This window comes from Canis aureus, chromosome 30, assembly GCF_053574225.1.
Source record: "Canis aureus isolate CA01 chromosome 30, VMU_Caureus_v.1.0, whole genome shotgun sequence".
Classification (NCBI taxonomy): Eukaryota; Metazoa; Chordata; class Mammalia; order Carnivora; family Canidae; genus Canis; species Canis aureus.
Window position 1 is genome coordinate 43,231,290 of NC_135640.1, and position 17,859 is coordinate 43,249,148.

Genomic DNA, 17,859 nt, shown 5'->3' on the forward strand with positions numbered 1-17,859 from the left:
GTGCGCGAGACCATGGACCACAGTCCCCGTGGCCAGGCCCACGTCCTCTGGGCGCCTGCACAGGCCTCTCCCCAACCCGGGCGTGTGCATCTGCCCCCACCTGTGCCCCTGCCCCTCCCCCGCCAGGGTGTGTGCACCTGCGCTCACATGTGCCCCTACCCCTCTCCCACCTGGGCGTGTGCACCTGCCCTCACGTGTGCCCCGGCCCCCAGGTGTGCCCCTGCCCCTATCCCGGCCGGGTGTGTGCATCTGGTCCCCCCTCACGTGCCCTCCTGTTGGGGTCCCCACTGCATCCAGTCTGACGAGCTTCACCTCTCAGCTGAAGTATCGGTCTTCTGCGTGCGGCCTGATTACCTGGGCTTAGGTGGACCCTTTACCACCCCCTCCTCTCCCCTTGGCTTCGTTCACGCTGGTCGGGTCTCTGTTGCGTGTTCATCGCTGATTCGCTTGCCGTTAAAAATTCCCTTGCCTCCTTCAGTGGCCTCCGCGGGGTTGCAACGTGTCCTCGGCTTGTTGGAGTCTAGTGTGAATTAGAACTGTCACCTCTTAGCAGATGCACCAGGACGCAGATGCCCTGACTCCAGTCTGCCCCAGCCTTTGTGTTATGGTTCTTATATTTTAAAATTCTACGTACATTTTAAACCCGAGGAGTCACCCTTGTCACTTGTTGTTACGACAGTGTTTGCTCCTGTTTATTTACCATTTCTCTCTTGCTCCCCCCTTCTTTGATCCCCGGGTTTGCTCTGGGGTCATTTTCTCTCTTTCTGCAACTCTCCCTTTCATCCGTGTGTGAGTGCATGTGTGTCTGTGTGCATGTGGGTGTGTGCACTGTGCGTGTCTGTGTCTGCATGTGTGTCTGCATGTGCAGTGTCGACGTGTGTGTCTTGCATGCACAAGTGTCTGTGTGGCTGTGCACTGTGTGTGTGCACGTGTGCCTATGCACCATGTCTGCATGTGCACGTGTGTCTGCATGTGTATGTGTGTCTGTGCACTGTCTGCATGTGCACTGTGTCTGCGTGTGCACGCATGTCTGTGTGTGTCTGTGTGCCTGTGCACTGTGCGTGTGCATGCGTGTCTGTGTGTCTGCGTGCCCGTGCACACGGTCCATGTGTCTTTCCGACAGCTGTGCTGCCCTGCACCCGGGTGCCCCCGCCGAGACGGGACAGCGTGGTGGCACCGTCAGCCCTCGGGGATCGGGCCCGGGGGCCTCTGAGCACGTGGCCGCCCACGAGGAGGAGGAGGCCGGGCTGTCCTGGTCAGCCGCGGGCGGGGGCGCCTCAGGGACTGGGGGCTCTGGTGGGCACCTTGGGGCCCAACGTGCAGCCAGTGGGCCAGGGGGACCCAGGTCGCGGAGCCCCAGCTGTCAGCTGGGCCGCGGCAGGTGCAGGCCGGGCTCCTGCTACAGACCTGGAGGAGGCGGCCCTCCTCGCCCTGGCCGCCCGGGAGCCTGCGCAGAGGGGTCCGCGCCCACGCGTGTCCGGACGCCACAACCCTCCCTCCTGCCACACTGGGCGAGCTCTCCTTTAACCTCGTTTTCAGGCAATGCTTTAAAAACGGAAAAGCCTTACGAGGAGCTTCTGCTTGACGGGACAGGTCGTCCTGGAGGAGGTCCGGGCGGCTGCCGGGGCACGCCGTGCATTCCTTCCGAAGCCTCCGGGGGCGGGCCCTGAAATATTTAAGACACGAGTGAATAAAACACGGAGGTGCCGCGGGGCGGGAGGGCCTGCTGCCGTCAGGGCTGTGGGGCGCTGGCCTCGGGACCAGGCCGCCGGCTCGGCCCCTTCTCCGGGCGGTGAGCGCCCCTCGTGTGGCTTCGGCCGGCCGGGCTTCGTGGAGGTGTCTCTCCGGGGACGGTGTGGCGCCCTGTCCCAGCCCGGGGCCCCCAAGGTCCTCACGCAGCTGCCCCCACGCCGCCTTGCTGTTGGCACATGCGGAGTCCACGCAGGTCTCCGGAGGCTCCCACGCGGAACCTCCAGCTTAGATTCGGGGAGGCAGTGACATCATCTGTCCCCCAAGTTGCCATCGAAGATTGTTGGGCTTCCAAGCTACGTCATAATTTGTGGCTCTGTATGGAGAAAAAGTCCCAATTCGGGGAAAAAGAACACATTTTGGGAGATAAAACGGTGCGGTGTTTTGCTCCTCCAACCGGGGCCGTTTCTGAGCACGTGCCCGGAGCACACGGAACCCGGGCAGGGGGCGGGGGCTGCTCTGGCTCAGCCTCCGGAAGTCGGGGGGTCCCCTGACGCAGGAAGAGGGCTAAAGCCAGGACTGCCCACCCCCGTGGCCCCACCTCTTCATACACCCCGTCCCCAGCCGGGCCGCCCCAAGTCCAGACTCTGGGTGGTGTGCATGTACCGGCCTGGGACGCGCCCTAAATGCAGCCATGGGGACCCCAGGGGGGGGGAAGACGGGACCAGGCAGCGATGTGGGCGCACATGTGATGCCACAGGGAAGAGGTGTCGCTGAGAGCCTCCGCCTCCGAGCCCGTGCCCCACCACGAGGGTGCCGCTGGTGCTCCTGCCCGCAAGGCCCGCTTCACGGCCGCCCTCCACCAGTCGGGGTCCTCTTAGCCCCGGGCCGAGGACGTGCAGCTGAGCGTCCCCTCCTGCGTGACCCGGGAGGCCACCAGCAGCCCCTAGGGGGCCTGGCCGCCCAGCCCACCGCCCGGGCCTTGCACGTGTGCGGCCCCTCCCCGGGGACACTCCCAGGCTGGCCGTGCACCCCCGAAGTGATGGGGGGCAGTGCGGTGGTGGAAAGCCCAAGAAACGCCCACCTGGAAACGCTTCCCTCCTCTTCCCTCTGCCCACCAGGCGTAGGCAGCAGGGGACGGGCCCTAGCTGCAGCCCCGCAACGGCCGGGACGGCGAGCACGGCCGGTCCCCGGTCCCCAGGGCAGCCCAGCAGAGGTCGGAGATGCCGCCGTCAGGGCCGGTCCTGGACCCCATCGGCGGCAGGGGAGGGCCTGCTGTGGCCCCGGGACACTCAAGCTGGGCCGGTCTCGTGACCGTGTCCGGGGAGGGCGAGGCCGTGGGGAATCGGGAGCAGCCACCTTGGAAGTCGCTTGGGCAGTGTCCTGGGAGGTGAAGCGCGCTGACCCCACTGGCTCCCAGGTGAAGAACAGCCTCGGCGCCCTCGCTCGGAGGGGCCCACGCCCAGACCTCCAGGCGGCCGTCGCCAAGTGGACGGTGCAACTTGCCGCGTGTCCTTGCGCTGAGCCGCTGCCCGGCGGGGGCGGGCGTGAGGGTGGAGGCTGCAGCCCACGCACGACACTCGAAACCGTGTGCGGAGCAGGCGCAGGGAGGGTAGACGGAGCGGTGGGTCATAGGGAACTGGGGGGTCGTACAGAGCGGGGCGGGGGTCACAGCGAGCCGGGCTCACCGGAGCGGGGCAGTGTGAGTCCTTGCGGGTGGAGTCCCAGGGCGGCGCCCGGAGGCCGGGCCGGGCCTGCAGAGGTGGAGGGTCGGCGGGGCTGCGGGGCCGGGGCCTGGCTCCCGTCTGGGCCGTGGGCTCGGGTTCAGGGCCCCATCACACCGCAGCCGGCCCGGTGCTTGGAGGCACGCGGAGTGGGCGCCGGCGCCTCAGTGCAGCAACAGACGGTGTGAAGCCGACCTCTGCAAAACGGCGGACACGTACCCCGCTCCCCGCTCCCCGCTCCCCGCTCCACACTGGACCTCGCGACCCCTCGGCTTGAGTCCCGTCTCAGGAGAAACCAAGCCCAAATTGCTGCTGTCCTTGCGCTTGGAAGAAAATCGCAGGCTTCTGCCCGATTTGGGGGCCGGGCGTCCTCCCCGGGGCTGGGCTGGCGGCGTCCCCGGGTGCGCCCCTCGCAGCCCCCGCGGCCCAGCCCTGCCGCGTCTCTCGTGCCCACTTGCGGCGAGTGTCGGTTTGCGTTTTGAAAGGTTCTCGGTTGCTTGTTTCTTTCAGTGAAGGTGAGTTTACGTGCAGCGAGACGCACAGATCGTAGCACCGCCAGTTTTACGCCTGTCACACGCCTGTGACGGCCTCTCCTGCCTCTTCCCAGGCCGCACCCCCACCCCCACCGTGCGTGCCCTGCCCGGTTCGAGCACCACACCGTCGCTGGGCCTTTCCGGAATGTCCCGTCGAGGGGAGCCCCACCCTGTGCCCCCCATCAGCCTCACTCCACCCACCAACCTGACCCTTTGAGAGCCACGTGCGAGGTCACGCACGGCGCAGGCTTCCTGACTTCCACGGCGGGCGGCTCCGGCCCCGGGGTCCTGCGGGTCGTGTCCATTCTCCAACCAGTTTCAGTTCACGAGGAGGCCGCCGTGCAATTGTCGGTCTCAGTCTCTCGTGGATGGATGTGCCCAGAGGAGCGTCCCGGGCCCGGGGCGGACACAGCCGTGGACGAGCGTCCCTGCGGCTCTGCATCCCTGCCGGCGCTTGCTGCTGCCGTGCTCGTCGTCGTCGTAGCCATCCTGGCGGGGGCGCGGGGCACCTCGTCACGGCTGGACGCTGCACGTCTCTGCGCAGTGACGATGCTGCACATGGTTTCATACGCCTACTGGCCACGCGGGCCACGCGAGCGTCCTCCGTGCTGCATCTGCTCGCATCTTGGCTGTGGTGTTTCTTTCTTTTTTCTTTTCTTTTTTTTTTTTTTTTCTCACTTGCTGCTCCCTGTGTGTTCTGGGTAGAAGTCCTTTGCCCGCGTATCGCAGACGTGTTCCCCGGAGTTCAGCTTGCTTTTATGTTTTCTGATTGGTGGCTTCTGACGAGCAGAAGCGTTTAATTTTGATGAAGTCTAATGTATTGATTTATTATTATTATTTTTTAAAAGATTTTATTATTTATTCATGAGAGACACACAGAGAGAGGCAGAGACCCAGGCAGAGGGAGAAGCAGGCTCCATGCAGGGAGCCCGACGTGGGACTCGATCCCGGGACCTCGGGGTCACGCCCTGGGCCGAAGGTGGCGCTAAACCGCTGAGCCCCCTGGGCTGCCCTGGAGTTATTATTTTACAGTTTGTACTTTTTCGTTCTGCCCAGGAAATCCTCAGCAACGCCAAGGTCAGGGGACACTGTTCAGTGGCTTCCTCTAGAAGCTGGATCCTGCGTGCATCCCCCCCCCATCCTTCCAGGGCTGTGATGTGAGCCGTAACACCACGACCATGCTTCCTTACGTCCACATGGACGCCAGGTGCCGCGGCTTTGGGGGCACAGAGCGTGTCAGCGTGTGCTCGGCCCGTCGGGGCAACCCTCACACCCCGGCTGGGTCTGCGTCCCCGGGGCCCACGTCGCCTCCCCGGGAGGAGCTGGACGGGGCCGGGGGCCCGCCTGGCGGGTGAGCCACGGAGCCCACCGCTCGCCTTCACGCCCGGCCCCTCTCCTCTCCACGGCCCTCGCACAGGAGCCTGGGATCGCATTTAGGGCCCATCCTGATATTCCAGGGCCATCTCCCGGCGCAGGACTTTACCCCAGCCCCGTCCACGGGGCCTTCCTTCCACCTACGAGGTCACGTTCACAGATTCCAGGCATCAGGACGCAGGTGGCTCTGGGTGACCAGTCGGCGTGGTGTTGGCGGGCGGGTGAGACGCCGGCAGATGCCGTAGTTCTGGAAGCTTCCTTGCTGCTCCAGGCAGCTCTGAATGGCCCGACTCCAGCCAGGGCTGGGGTTGGGGGGGTGGGGGTGGGGGTCCATTTCCATGGAAACGTCTTTAACCCTGACCGGCTTCTCCTTTTACTTTCATTTCATTCTTTTTAAACATTAGACTCAGAATGTGGGCCCCAGGGGGGTCCCTGAATATCATCTGTGTCGCTGACTGTTTCATGAATGGGGACGCTGAGCCGCGGGGAAGGGGGTGGCGACCGCGGGGCAGAGGAAACAGAACCCAGGCGGGACAGCCATTCGGTGTCCCGGCACCTTCCGGGGGGTGGGCACACAGCTGGGCTGGGGTCGGCACCCCGCCTCCCGTCTGCAAGGAGGTGAGAGATCTGCAGGTGGCGACGGGAGCAGCGGGGAGGACCCGTGCCCCACGCAGGCTGGGACAGGTCAGGCCTGATGGGGGGGTTCCTGGGCTGGGTGTGGAGGAGGGGCAGCGCTGGGGGTGCCCTGGAAGCAGCCCCTCCGGCCTCTCGCCCTCCCCACCCCTGCACTGTGGTTGGCCGCCTGACCCCCAGCATTGCTCAAGGCAAGTGCCCGACTTCCAGGGATGGACGAGGGTGGCCGCGGGCACCCCCCAGCCCGGCTGCCCCTGGGGTGGCAATACTGCGCCCTGCTCCGCGTGCTCTCCCTCGTAACTGGTGATGACACCATTGGTTCCTGCGCTGGCCCCGCGGCAGGTGGGGCTGGACATCCCCACCCCGGGGGAAAGGGAGTCACTCTACCCCCCCTCCCAAGGCCTGTGGGCACAGCTGGTGGTGGCCATGGGCCCCTCACGTCCCTGTGGCTGCCCCAGAGGGGCGCAGGGGGCAGGGCCCTCCCCGTCGGGGCTTATCTGGCCGTGCAGACCATCCCCCTTGGCACAAGTCACGCGCTTGTGAGGCGGGAGCCGTTGGCGCCCCGGCAGCGCCTGGCACGTGTGCTTCGTTACTTAACTCCTCACAGAAGCAGGTCACTCGGGGGGAGGGGTATGGATTTTCCACGACGGGAAATAAATATCCTTGCTTTGTAAAACCAGTCTCGGGGCAGGGAGCCGGGCCGGGCAGCTTAAAGAGGAAAAAGAAGCTTAAGCCAATGCTCTCGCTCGCTCGAGTGACAGGCGGCAGGACGCACAGGCGCTGCTCGGCGGGCGGGTTAATCCAAGGCCCTCCCCGCGCCGACGTGCAAAGTCCCGGAAAGGATCAGTCGCTTCATCCCCGTCAAAACTATCCGGAGATTTTTTTTTTCCTCCTTGAACATCTTAATGCCGAGTTTTGTCCCCGAGTTAGTGTCGTTGGTTATCGCGAGCAACACAGTCTCGCAGGACAGACGGGCCGGGGCCGTCCCAGGGGTGTCGCCGCACGTCGGAGCCTGCGCTGCTGCGTCCTGAGCGGCTAATCCTGCGGCTTGGGAGGGCCCGTCCTGTTCCCGAGGGGCTGATTAGGGCTCTGGATGGCGGCAGGGGGGGCGGGGGCGGGCCTGCAGGGCCGTCTGTGGGGCTCTAACAGGGTGCGGCTGAGCCACCCTCCCGCGGTCCTGCACGAGCTGGCCGGCGCCGAGACGAGACGGGTCCTCGGAGGCAGGGCTGGGGACGCGGCCAGCAGGCCCTCCCGCCGTGGGTGGGCTCCCTGTGTCACTTGCACCCCAGGCCCCTGCTCCGTGCCTGCTGCCGAGGGACTGTGGGGTGCCTGCCGTCTCCTCTCGCCTCCAGGACTCCGGGCTTGCCCCCCCCGCAGGCCAGCAGCAGGGTGAGAGGAGCCCTGGGCAGGCAGCAGGCGGGGGTCTGGGGGAGCGTGGTCGGCCAGCCCACTGCCACGCTCCTTGCTCGCGCGTGCAATGGGCCGTGAGCCCAGCCTGTGGGCCCCACGCCTGAACGCCGCGGGTTCCCAGGGCTCAGCCTCAGGCTGCAGGTGCCCAGTGACGCCCTGGGCAGGGTCCCAGATCCCAGGTCCCCCTCCGCCCTGCAGCAGGGTCCCCTTGGGCGCCACAAGCAGGGGTGGGTCGAGGCCCACCTGACACTCCTAGCCAATCACACGCTGTTCTCTGCTGTTCCTTCTTTTCCTCTCGGTATTTTATGAATGTCTTTAATTCTTTAAAATTAAAAAAAAATAAGGCGGGGGATCTCTGGGTGGCTCAGCGGTTTGGTGCCTGCCTTTGGCCCAGGGCGTGATCCTGGAGACCAGGGATCGAGTCTCACGTCGGGCTCCCTGCATGGAGCCTGCTTCTCCCTCTGCCTGTGCCTCTGCCTCTCTCTCTCTCTCTCTCTCTCATGTGTGTCTATCATGAATAATAAATAGATAAATCTAAAAATAAAATAAAACTAAATTAAATCTTAAAAAATTTAATTTGACGCATGGTCTTTAAGCATTTTGATCACCCGCACATCAGTAAAAAGCATCTGAGGGCCTCCTTCCAAATATATGTAATCTATGTAATTAAAAATACGTAGTGCGACGCGCTGCACTAAAATATCAGACATACAAAGCATACGTGAAAATGAGATCCCATCATTTCTGATAAAATGAAATGAACATTTCAAAAATGTTGATTTATCATTTAAAAAACCATTCTGCTCTCAATTTAGCATTATAAATTATTTATTTATTTATTTATTTATTTATTTATTTATTTATTATTATTTTTTTAACAAATCGATCATTGTAATGGTATTTAGGGAGGCTGGTGGGGACGATTGCACTTGGTCGCTTCCAAGCCCGGGGGCTGGTGCACCGGGCCCTGTGCCCCACGGCTCCTGATGTGACGGGCGGGCTTCAGGATGCGGCTGTCGCAGCAGAAGGGAACGGCGCAGAAGAACACGGGGATTCCAGCCGAGGGGGGCGCCCTCTGTGGCCTCCCAGTTCCTCCCAGGTCCTCCCACGTCCGGGCCTTGTTGGGGTCCGCCCGCGTTGCACGGAGGCTAGTGTGGAGCCGCCGTCGGCCCTGGAGCCCTCCGGGGTCCTGCAGACCGGCTGGAAGGGTCGCACTGGCGCGTCTTTAACAAATGGGTTCAAAACTCACTGAGACGTTTTATCTGAAAGACCATTTTTGATGGTTACAAAACATTGTTTCTACGTTTTAGAAACGAGCAGATACGAGAACCGTTCTAGGTGACACACTGAACTGGTGTTGGCAACGGAGCCACAGGACGTTAGATGGAGTATCCGTTTTCAGAGCACATCACCTGCTTCTTCCAAAGGACGGGGGTTTCCTCACCGACTGCTAGAAACTTCACTTTCCCCTGGAAGGAACAGGTTACATAAGCTCTTACGCCTCTTGTTAAAAATACGGGCTAGCCGTCCACTACCAGGCCTGAGGAGAACATCCTGCCATCAGCCTGCTTTGCCTTTTGACGTGGCCTGGGAGCAGCTGGTGGGAGCCGGAGGCCTGGGTCAACCGCGTCCTCCCGTGGCCACCGTGGGCTCCTATTGCTAGCGGGGTTTCTGGTTGTGGGGTTGTTTGTGTGTGCATGGGTGTGTGAGGGTGTGCATGGCACCTGTGCTTGTGTGTGCATGTGTGCAGGTATGCATGGCGTGCATGTGCAGGTGTGTGTGTGCAGGTGTGTGTGCGACCTGTGTGTGCATGCATGTGTGCATGGGTGTGTGGGGGTGTGCATGGCATGCATGTGCAGGTGTGTGTGTGCAGGTGTGTATGCAGATGTGCATGCATGTGTGCACTCGGGTGCACGACTTTTAAAGCACTTATCCACTTTGTGAGGGTGGGTTGGATAAAATGAGACGTCACCTGTAAAGCACGCGGTGGGCACAGTAGCCTGAAATGCGGCCCTCCGGGATCTGAGGGATCCCCTCCAACCGCTCTGGCCCTACTCTGCCCCTCCCTGTACATCAAAAGCCTCATGGCCAGAGGGTTGTGTCCACCCGCATCCCACACCAGCCCCTGTGGACCACACCTGCCAGCCTTCCTGGAGAGCTGCTAAGGCCCGGGGCCTTCCCAGGGCAGACCCGGGTGGGGGTCTGAGAGGTCTGGGTCATCTACCGCAGGGTGAGACGAGCTGCGGATGGGACAAGAGGGGAGTGGGAGGCTCGAGGCTGCCATGGGCCATGTAGACACCAGGGGTAGGCCTGCCCCCGTGGATCCTGCTGTGCCCAGACACATGCAGGGAGCAGGGCTCCCCTGTGCAAAACGAGAGGCTCCCCTTTGTTGGGCAGAGCCTGCGGGGTGCTGCCCGCTGTGGTCCCTGCCTGGGAGCAGCATGGACAGCAGCACACGGTGTGCGGTGGCCCGGGCGAGGGCCCTGCTGTCCACCCCCCAGGGCACAGAAGTCCCCCCTTGTCCGCCTGGTGTTGGGTCACGAGGCTTCTGTGGAGAGAACCCAGAGTTTCTCCTGCACCAGGGATCATTCTGGGGACGTCTCCCGGTGCCCACTCCGGTCATGGAGGCCTGAGTGCCCCCTCCTTGGCCCACATGACCTTCGAGGTCCCCAGTGAGCCACTACGCTGCTGTTTCGGCCCCGCTGCTGGGACTCCGCACCCGCCTGCCGCCTGCATGGCCGTCTCCGTGGGCGCCCTCTCGTCCCGGGGCCGTGTCGCTCCGTGTCGCTCCAGAGCGCTTGGGGACCCCCGTCTGTCGAGACACTCAGGCTCCCCGTGGAGGGACGCTTCTGCGGGCGTCCGTGCTCGCTCGGCGGCGGGGTCCCTGGACAGCGACAGCGGCCTCTGCCTCCGTCGCCTGCGGGCTCCTCTCTGTGACGGTCCCGTGTGTCGGCTTTGCTCGAGCCTCAGGTGGCAGCTTCCACGTTGTCCACCGTCGGTGGCATCTGTCGCGGGCTGGCTTTGCTCCTCGGAAGGCGCCATAGCAGGAGACGGCGTCCTTAGTGAAGAGGTGGTTAAGGTAAACTGAGGCCACAGCGCGGCCTGGTCTCGTAGGAGCGGGGACACTCGCGGAGAGAGGCCCCGGGAGGAGCAGCCCCGCCGGTCCGGCCCACCCCTCGTGGCTCCAGGTCACGGCGGCCCAGCAAACTCGCGCACGGTCCATTCTGGAAACTTCCTCGTCATTTTCTCCGAGCGTTGCCTTTAGTCCCCCCTCAACACCTCCGTTGCATTGTCTCTGTTTTTCGTCTCTTGATGGCCCGTGATTGAAGCGACCTTTGACCTCTCTGTGCTGTTTTCCGGGGACCGTTCCCGCCTCCGTTCCAGCTCACGGAGCCCGGCCCACTGTCTCACCTGTCCTCAGCCCTCGCCCCAAGACTTTCCACCTTCCGTGATATTTTCCATCTCCGAAGTTTCTAAGTTACTTCTTTAAAAAATTTTGTTAAAAAAAATTAAAAATAAATAAATAAAAAGTTTTGTTATTTATTTATGTCGCCCCTGATCTTACTATCATTGACCTCTCGTCCTTGTTTCCTGCGTGAACAGCTCTCGCCGCCCACCTCTCCCCCTTCCTGTGCACGGGGGACGCCAATCACGACGTGGCTTTTATTCTCATGTTAGGCCGGGACCTGCACGTCCTCACGCGTGTGCTCAGAGTTCCCATTTCCTCCGTGAGCCTCTTCCTGCGACCTCCACGAAGATGGAAAACGTCCTTGCTCATTTCTGGGAGCAGCTTCGTTACGTGGGTGAGGTGGCCCCTGGCCGCCCCAGCGAATGCAGACCCGGGCCCCATCTCCACTCTGAGCTACGCACGAGCCTGTCACCACTCCTGTCGTCTGTCCCTTGCTCCCTGAGGGCTGACCCGGCGTCAGCTCCTGTCACTACTCCGGCTTTGACTTTGCATTTATTTTGGACACTATAAAGTTCTCCTTCCCTTTTTTTGAACAAGGCTGCATAGTTAAAATTGTATGATTATTGTTGTCTATTCTTAGCTCACTTGCCCTAGAAAGTAGAGCCTGAGGCAAAGGCTTCTGTGCTCACGGTTTTCCTGGGGTTTGCAGTCTCGGAGAAGAGGGGGCGCAGGCGGGAAGGCAGGGCAACAGACACCAGGGGGGTCGCTCCGCCTTCAGAGACGCTCTGTGCAGCTCCTGGAACTCAGTCCCGTCGGCGCGGGGAAGGGAAGGGGACGGGATTCATCTGCCAGGTCCTGCTGCTCACAGGCCGGGGTGCCCACCCTGGCACGTGCATGTGCAGGTTGCGTGTGCATGGGCGGCGGCGGCGTAATGGTGCAGCGCATCCTCAGAGCCAACAAGAATGCCCCAAGGAAGCCGGGAGGAGGCCTCCGCCGTGACCCCGAGGAAAGGCTCTGTGGGTGTTGCTCACCCACGGCTCGCAGTCCTGCAAACAGCCCCCAGGTGGGTGCGTGGGACCCGTGGGGGCCGTGGGGGCTGCAGGGCGGGCCGGGTGTGGCCAGAGCTGCTCCAGCCGGGCAACCTGGTGGGACCCACAGGGCGCCGATGACAGGGCATCTCACACACGTCCCGCCCGAGGACAGGTGCCCGGACCTACGCCCTGGGAGGGCGGTGCCAGCACGGTGCTTCACGACGCTACCAGCTGCTGCCTCCCGGAAGGTCAGAGAGAGGATGTCCAAGCGGGCAGTGGTCCCGGCTACGGTCCCCGCGGCTGAGGTCAATACTCCTTCATCCACCCCCCTTTCTGGACGGTTCTCCCTCAGCTGGAAGCTCGGCTGCTCGGATTTGTTTGTCCTCAGAGGGGCCTCGGTGGCTGCAATTGTCCTCCTACAGTTTATCAGTTGGCACGGACAGTGAAGTGTCCCAGCGGACGGGCCCGTTCCAGGCATTTCCCTCCCGTCCCCATCGAGCGACAGCAGGCCTAGCCCCCCGCGGTGTTTGGGGCTGATTCAGTCCCTTCTCTGCTTGCTCGACCTGGGAAGCTGACGTGGCCGAGTGGTAGTCGCGGCCGCCGGCGTGCTGGGGACGCTGGCAGAAATGTTCGCCCGCCCCCAGCAGGGAACCAGGACGCCCCGTCGGGCACAGCCTGTACCTGCAGTGACCAGAAGCGGGAATCGTGCCGCGGACTCACGAGGACGGTGGGGACAGCAAACTTGCTCTGCTCTGTGGCTCCTGCAGCTGGTACCCAAGGCGCTGGGGACCCAGGGCCACTCCCTGACCGTCGCGTGTGCACAAACCCTGCGTCCTGGGGGACAGCGGTGGACTCCTGTGGGCTTCTGGCCCAGGGCTGCCACCTTAGCTCGCCGTTAACACGCCTCGCCGTCGCCCTTACTGCGTCGGCCGCTTCTGGGCGATGGGGTCCAGGGTCACACCAGTGAACCATGGGCATGTGCCCATTTTCAGACCCTCTTTACGGCGAAATAGGTCTCTTGGTATAAGACGATGTCATGTGGAACCCTGTTTTGATTGTCTAACAAGCACAGCAGACCACGTAAACACGTAGCGGCTTCAAACCATGGTTTATAATCACCTCTCAGCCCTCCGGGGGTGGGCAGGGTCAGCTCCGTCCTTCATACATGGCGTTGCTGGCACCATCCGAAGCCCCCTTCCCCGGGCTGGAAGGGCTGCAGACGCATCTTTCGGTTGGGCCCGCACGGGGCGAGGTGGGCCCGGGCCTGGACGGCTCACACGTTGGCTGGCTTCGCTGAGAGCGAGCAATCCGAGAGCGGCACTGGAGGCCCCCGAGGCCTGGCCCCAGAAACCAGCGCAGCAGCCCTCCGTCCAGCCGTGCAGGTCAGAGAGCTCAGCCTGTCACTCGGAGGAGCACGGGCTTCCCCTGTTCACACGGGGACTGTCGCAGACTGCGGCCGTCTTGACCTTCCACGCAGGTGTCAGGAGACCGGGGCTCTACGAGGCCGGCAGGGGAGGAAACCCGCGCTCAAGTATATGTCAGCGTCTGTCAGGACAAGTGACTTTCCCTCCAAGTGGAAGGGGTCCAAGGCCCTTGGTCTGCCTCCAGGGCTTGTCCTGTCGGCCTGGCCTGCCCCTGTCCCCACGCGCCTCGGGATGCCAGGAGGACACGCGGGGAGCTGCGGGGCACCCTCTCTGCCTGGTCACACACGTCCTGCTGGTCTGCACCCTCCTGCTCACCTCCTGCCTCAGGGACCTGGAGCTGAGGAGCCAACACCAGTCTGTCCCCATCTCCTGAGGTCTGTCGCCGTGTCCCACTCAGGGAGGACCCCGGGGGAGGCTGGCGGGTCCGAAGTGTCAGTGTCCATCTTGTCCCCTTGCCTGGCCCCGGGAGTGATTCTCTTGGAGATTCTCCTCCACCGGGTAGAGGGTGGAGAGGTGGAGGGGGGACCTCCCGTCCCAAAGTGTCCTCCTGGGGAGACTGAGCCTTTCAGGGTTTCTGCCCACCCTGGTCCTTTCCCCGCGAGGACAGAGGCTGGGGGACAGCATCAGGTTTTAGCTTTGGCCACCGTCTTCAGAGTGTGTGTGTGTATGCACACTTGTGTGTACATGCGCATGTTTGTGCATGTGTGCATACGTGTCCACATGCTTGTGTGCACGTGTGCAAATGCACACACGTGCACAGGTGCTTGTACAGGCATGTACATGCGGGTGTACGTGTGCTTGTGCATGCAGGTATATGTGTGTTTGTGCATGCATGCATACACGTGCACAGTGCTTGTACATGCATGTGCATGTGGGTGTATGTGTGCGCAGTGCTTGTGCATGTGTGTATGAGTGTGTGCATGTGCTTATACATATGCACATATATGCATACGTGTGCATGTGCGTATGCATACAGTGCTTGTATGTGTGCTTGTCCATGCGTGTATGCATACATGTGTATATGTGATTGTACATGTGTGCGTTGCTTGTACATTGCACATGCAGGTGTGTTACGTGTGCTTGTGCATGGAGGCGTGTGTGCGCTTGCGAGCCTGTGTGGACTGTGGGGAGCTGTGCGCTTCCTCCCTAGGCTTGGCTCTCAGCTGCCATCAGGCCCGAGCCCCGTTCACCAGCACGCTACTGTACATGACCTGCTTTGCAAATACACTTCCAGCTTCTCCTGGCTTCGTCTGGACCGTGCCTCCACGTCCTCCCGTACAGAAACTCGCAGCACGGGCCGGCGGGTGTGCGAGCATTAGACAAGGTGGCCATTTGTCTAGCACTTGGGTTTGTCGTACTCCTAGTACAACCAGGCACCTGTAATTTGCATTTGGGAGGCTCGCCTGCCCCGTGGTTCAGTCTGCCCAGCAGCCAGGGCGGCGGCAGTGTGGCAGAGCTGCTTTGCCACCGGGTGTTGCGATTTGGGTGTGGTCCCCTCTCAAGCTCAGTGTGGCATCCTGGCCGTGCCACGTCAGCAGGGAGAGTGACAGAGACACCACAATGGCGATGGCACCTTGCATATGCCTGGCACTTGGTGGCTGGAAAGCCTACCACTGTCCGGGAGGAGCCACCACCGTCTCTCCACCCTACGAGCCCTTGACGTAAAGTTCCCACCAGCGGGGTGAGTGGCACTAGCTCCTTCTGGGGCCTTCCAGACAAAGGCAGACAGGGTTGGGTCTGCTGCTCTGCAGGTGGGAGAGTGGAGAGCTGGTGGCACGGCCGGCCCTGGGGTCGGAGGCAATCCTGCCTCCGTGGCCTTGCTCTGGGCCCTGGGCAGCGGTGGCCTGGGACGTGTGAATGTAAAAGCAGAGACGCCTCCATCTGCACCCTGGACGGCTGAGCCGGCACCAGCGGCAGAGACGGGGGCGAGGGACCATCCGTGTATGAGTGAGCTGGGTCACCAAGCACTGCTGGTCTGGGTGTCGGGTTGGGGCAGGGAGGGGCCTGCAGCTGCAGCACACCTACCACGTGCTCCTGCTCCGATTTTGCTCACACGGTCTCCTGTAAGACCCCTGGCTCCCCATCTTGGGGGGCGAGTGGCAGGTGCAGTGCACTTGGGAGCTTTTGACGGTTTGCTTCATTGCTTTGCCTTTGTTTGTGGGTCTGCAAGCTCCTCGCTCCCCACTGGCCTGGGGGAACCCGTGTGGGGGGCCGGCCTGACCTGAGGCAGTGGAGGGGGTGATTGGGAGAGGGGCTGCAGACGGCCCTCTGAGAGCCCCACAATTTGCATTTTAATGGTTTCTCAACACTGACATTTTTAAATTTCACCTTAAAGTTCTCATCAGAGGTCTTTGCCAGCAAGCGATCAAATGGATAAAGCAGGAAGGCAGCGTGGTTGCCAAAGGAAGGACGTCATGGATGAAACCCTAAGAAAATGTGGGTCTGAAGGAGATCGTCTTGGAACGGCTGAGCCATACCTGCCCCTTCACACTCTTGCTATTGCACGAATATTCTTGGGTGTTGAAATCCATCTCCACTGTTATTAATTAGAGATGATTTATGGCAACCGAAAACGTTCACGTGACCCTAATTGAAAAACAGCCAGTGTGTGGGTCCCCGTAGAGCCTTCGGTCTGCTTGGCAAAGCCAGGCACCTGCAGCACCCCTGCGTCCCGCCACGCAGCCTGCGGCTCCTCCCTCAGGCTCAGGGCTTTGGAAGCTCTGCTTCGCCCTTCCGGCCTCTTCCTGCCGGCCCGGCGGGTGTTGGGGTGGGGAGGCGGCTCGGACAGCAGGTCTCACTCTAGAGTCTTCCATGGAGGCACTGTGAGGAGTCTCCCTGAAGAAGGGGCGGCCCCGGTGACGTTGGGGTGGGGGCTGTGAGGTGTGTGCAGGCCCCGTCCTTTCAGAGAGGAGGAGGAAGGCCACACCTCCCTCCCTTACAGGAAACACTAGAGACCGTGCAGATAAAAAGGTGTGCGCGTGGCGCTCTGCTGGCCGTGGGGAGGGCTGGAGGGCCGGAGCACACTCGGGAGCAGCCTGTCTCTGTCTCTCGCCCCCTTTGCGTCTTCTCTCCGTCTCTGTGTGTCCTTCCCTTTCTGTCTTTCCTTCTCTGTTTATTTCCCCTCTCTAGGTCTGGCCCTGGCTCCGTCCCCCTCTCTGGCCCTGGCTCTCCCTTCCCATCTCTCTCTATCCCTCTCTCTCTGTGTCTCTCTTTCTCTGGCTCCGTCCCCCTCTCTGGCTCTGGCTTTCTCTTCCCTGATGGCCTTGGCGCATCGGCTCCAGAGCCTGCTGTCTGAATCGGGACATGCAGTCAAGGGCAGCTGTGACTCACTTGCTTTTTCGTGTGAAGGGCCTAGAGGACGTAGGCCGCTGACTCCAGTCCCCCGGGGATGACGACAACACTGGACAAAACCCAGGCCCCCGTCCACGACCAGACCGGGGACGACAACCATGCTTGTTACAGGCTAAAAGCAGGGAGCCCACCAGGCAAGCTGGGGTCCTGGCAGGTGCCAGCAGGACTTCTGCTCACCCCCACGTTTATCCTTTGGGTCAGAGCCATGGCTTCCAAGCGTGGTTTGAGCCCAACTTCCCAGCATGGGGATAACTTTCTGTGTCCACCGTAAGGACAGCTTTTGCTGTCTCCCAGCCCCTCATACCCACAGAGCAGTCTGCTGCAGTCGGGGCATGCCTGGCTGGACGGTGACCCAGTCCAACGGGAGTGCAGACGCAGGGCAGCATGTGGGTCCGGGAGAACCTTGGGGTGCAGGGCCGCTGTAGACGGTGGGTCAGTTTGCCAGCCCCAGAGGAGAGAGGGTCTGTGAGTCCCGGCGGGTTGCAGCACCGTTCATGTCCCTGCTTCTTTCCCCCCTTCTTCCCGCATGTCTGTGTTGGATGCTCCGTGCATGCTCCGCTCTCCTCCTGGAGCACGTTTCCAGCCTTCACCATCATCCAGGCGCGGGCACCTCAGCAGCCTGGTTGGTACAGCTTGCCTCTGCGCAGGTGCGACTTCACCTCCTCCCACGCCCGCCCAGTCGCGGGCCGGGGACATGGCCAATGACTGCTTAGGAGCTGCTCCTCCAGCAGGGGGGCACAAGAGGAGCCCCCTTGATCGCCTCACCTGATGAAAGAGCCATCAGAGGCTTCAGCAACCAGGTAAGAAAGGCCAGGTGCACAGCTCGGATTCCTGCGTCACGGGGGAGGAGCCTAGTGGGCAGCGTTGGGCGTGTTCCCCGACCAGGGCAGCTGGCGTGGGCCTGGTCTACCGGCTTCCCGATTCGCGCTCCATCACGCTGGCCTCACGGAATCTCCTCTGAGCTCAGCAGACCCAGCCCTGCCGCCCCCGGGGCCGCACTTTGTGCCCAGGCGCTGGCGGCGTGGTCCCGCCTCAGCGTTTTGTGAACGGGGCTTTAGCAGCAACACTCGTCCCCTAGGCTCTCGACTTGTGACCAGGTAAACTGTGTCGTTGCGCTTTAGCGTGAGCTCAAGGGGTGGCAGAGAGGCCGATGTGAGCTCTCCCTGCGGAGAACAGGCCCAACGTAGAGGCCGGCAGACGCCCCGCACTCCAACCAGGCCCAGGTCGATGGCTCCAGACCCCTCTCCGTAGCAGGGGAGGGGGCCTCTGTAGCTGGGTGCT

General features: G+C 62.1%; 1 protein-coding gene and 1 long non-coding RNA gene across 2 annotated transcripts in view; both read left to right on the top strand.

Moving 5' to 3' along the window:
* Positions 1–14,584: 14,584 nt before the first annotated feature.
* On the top strand, positions 14,585–15,800 carry LOC144302085 (uncharacterized). The gene is made up of 2 exons (XR_013368977.1): positions 14,585–14,908; positions 15,563–15,800. It is a non-coding gene; the product is annotated as an uncharacterized LOC144302085 (long non-coding RNA).
* A 1,321-nt stretch (positions 15,801–17,121) lies between these two features.
* Positions 17,122–17,859, top strand: part of PCBP3 (poly(rC) binding protein 3) — a 251,246-nt gene continuing 250,508 nt past the window's right edge. Inside the window, exon 1 of the mRNA XM_077879440.1 lies at positions 17,122–17,378. The gene's annotated coding sequence lies outside the window, so the exon portion shown is untranslated. The remainder of the gene's footprint in view (positions 17,379–17,859) is intronic.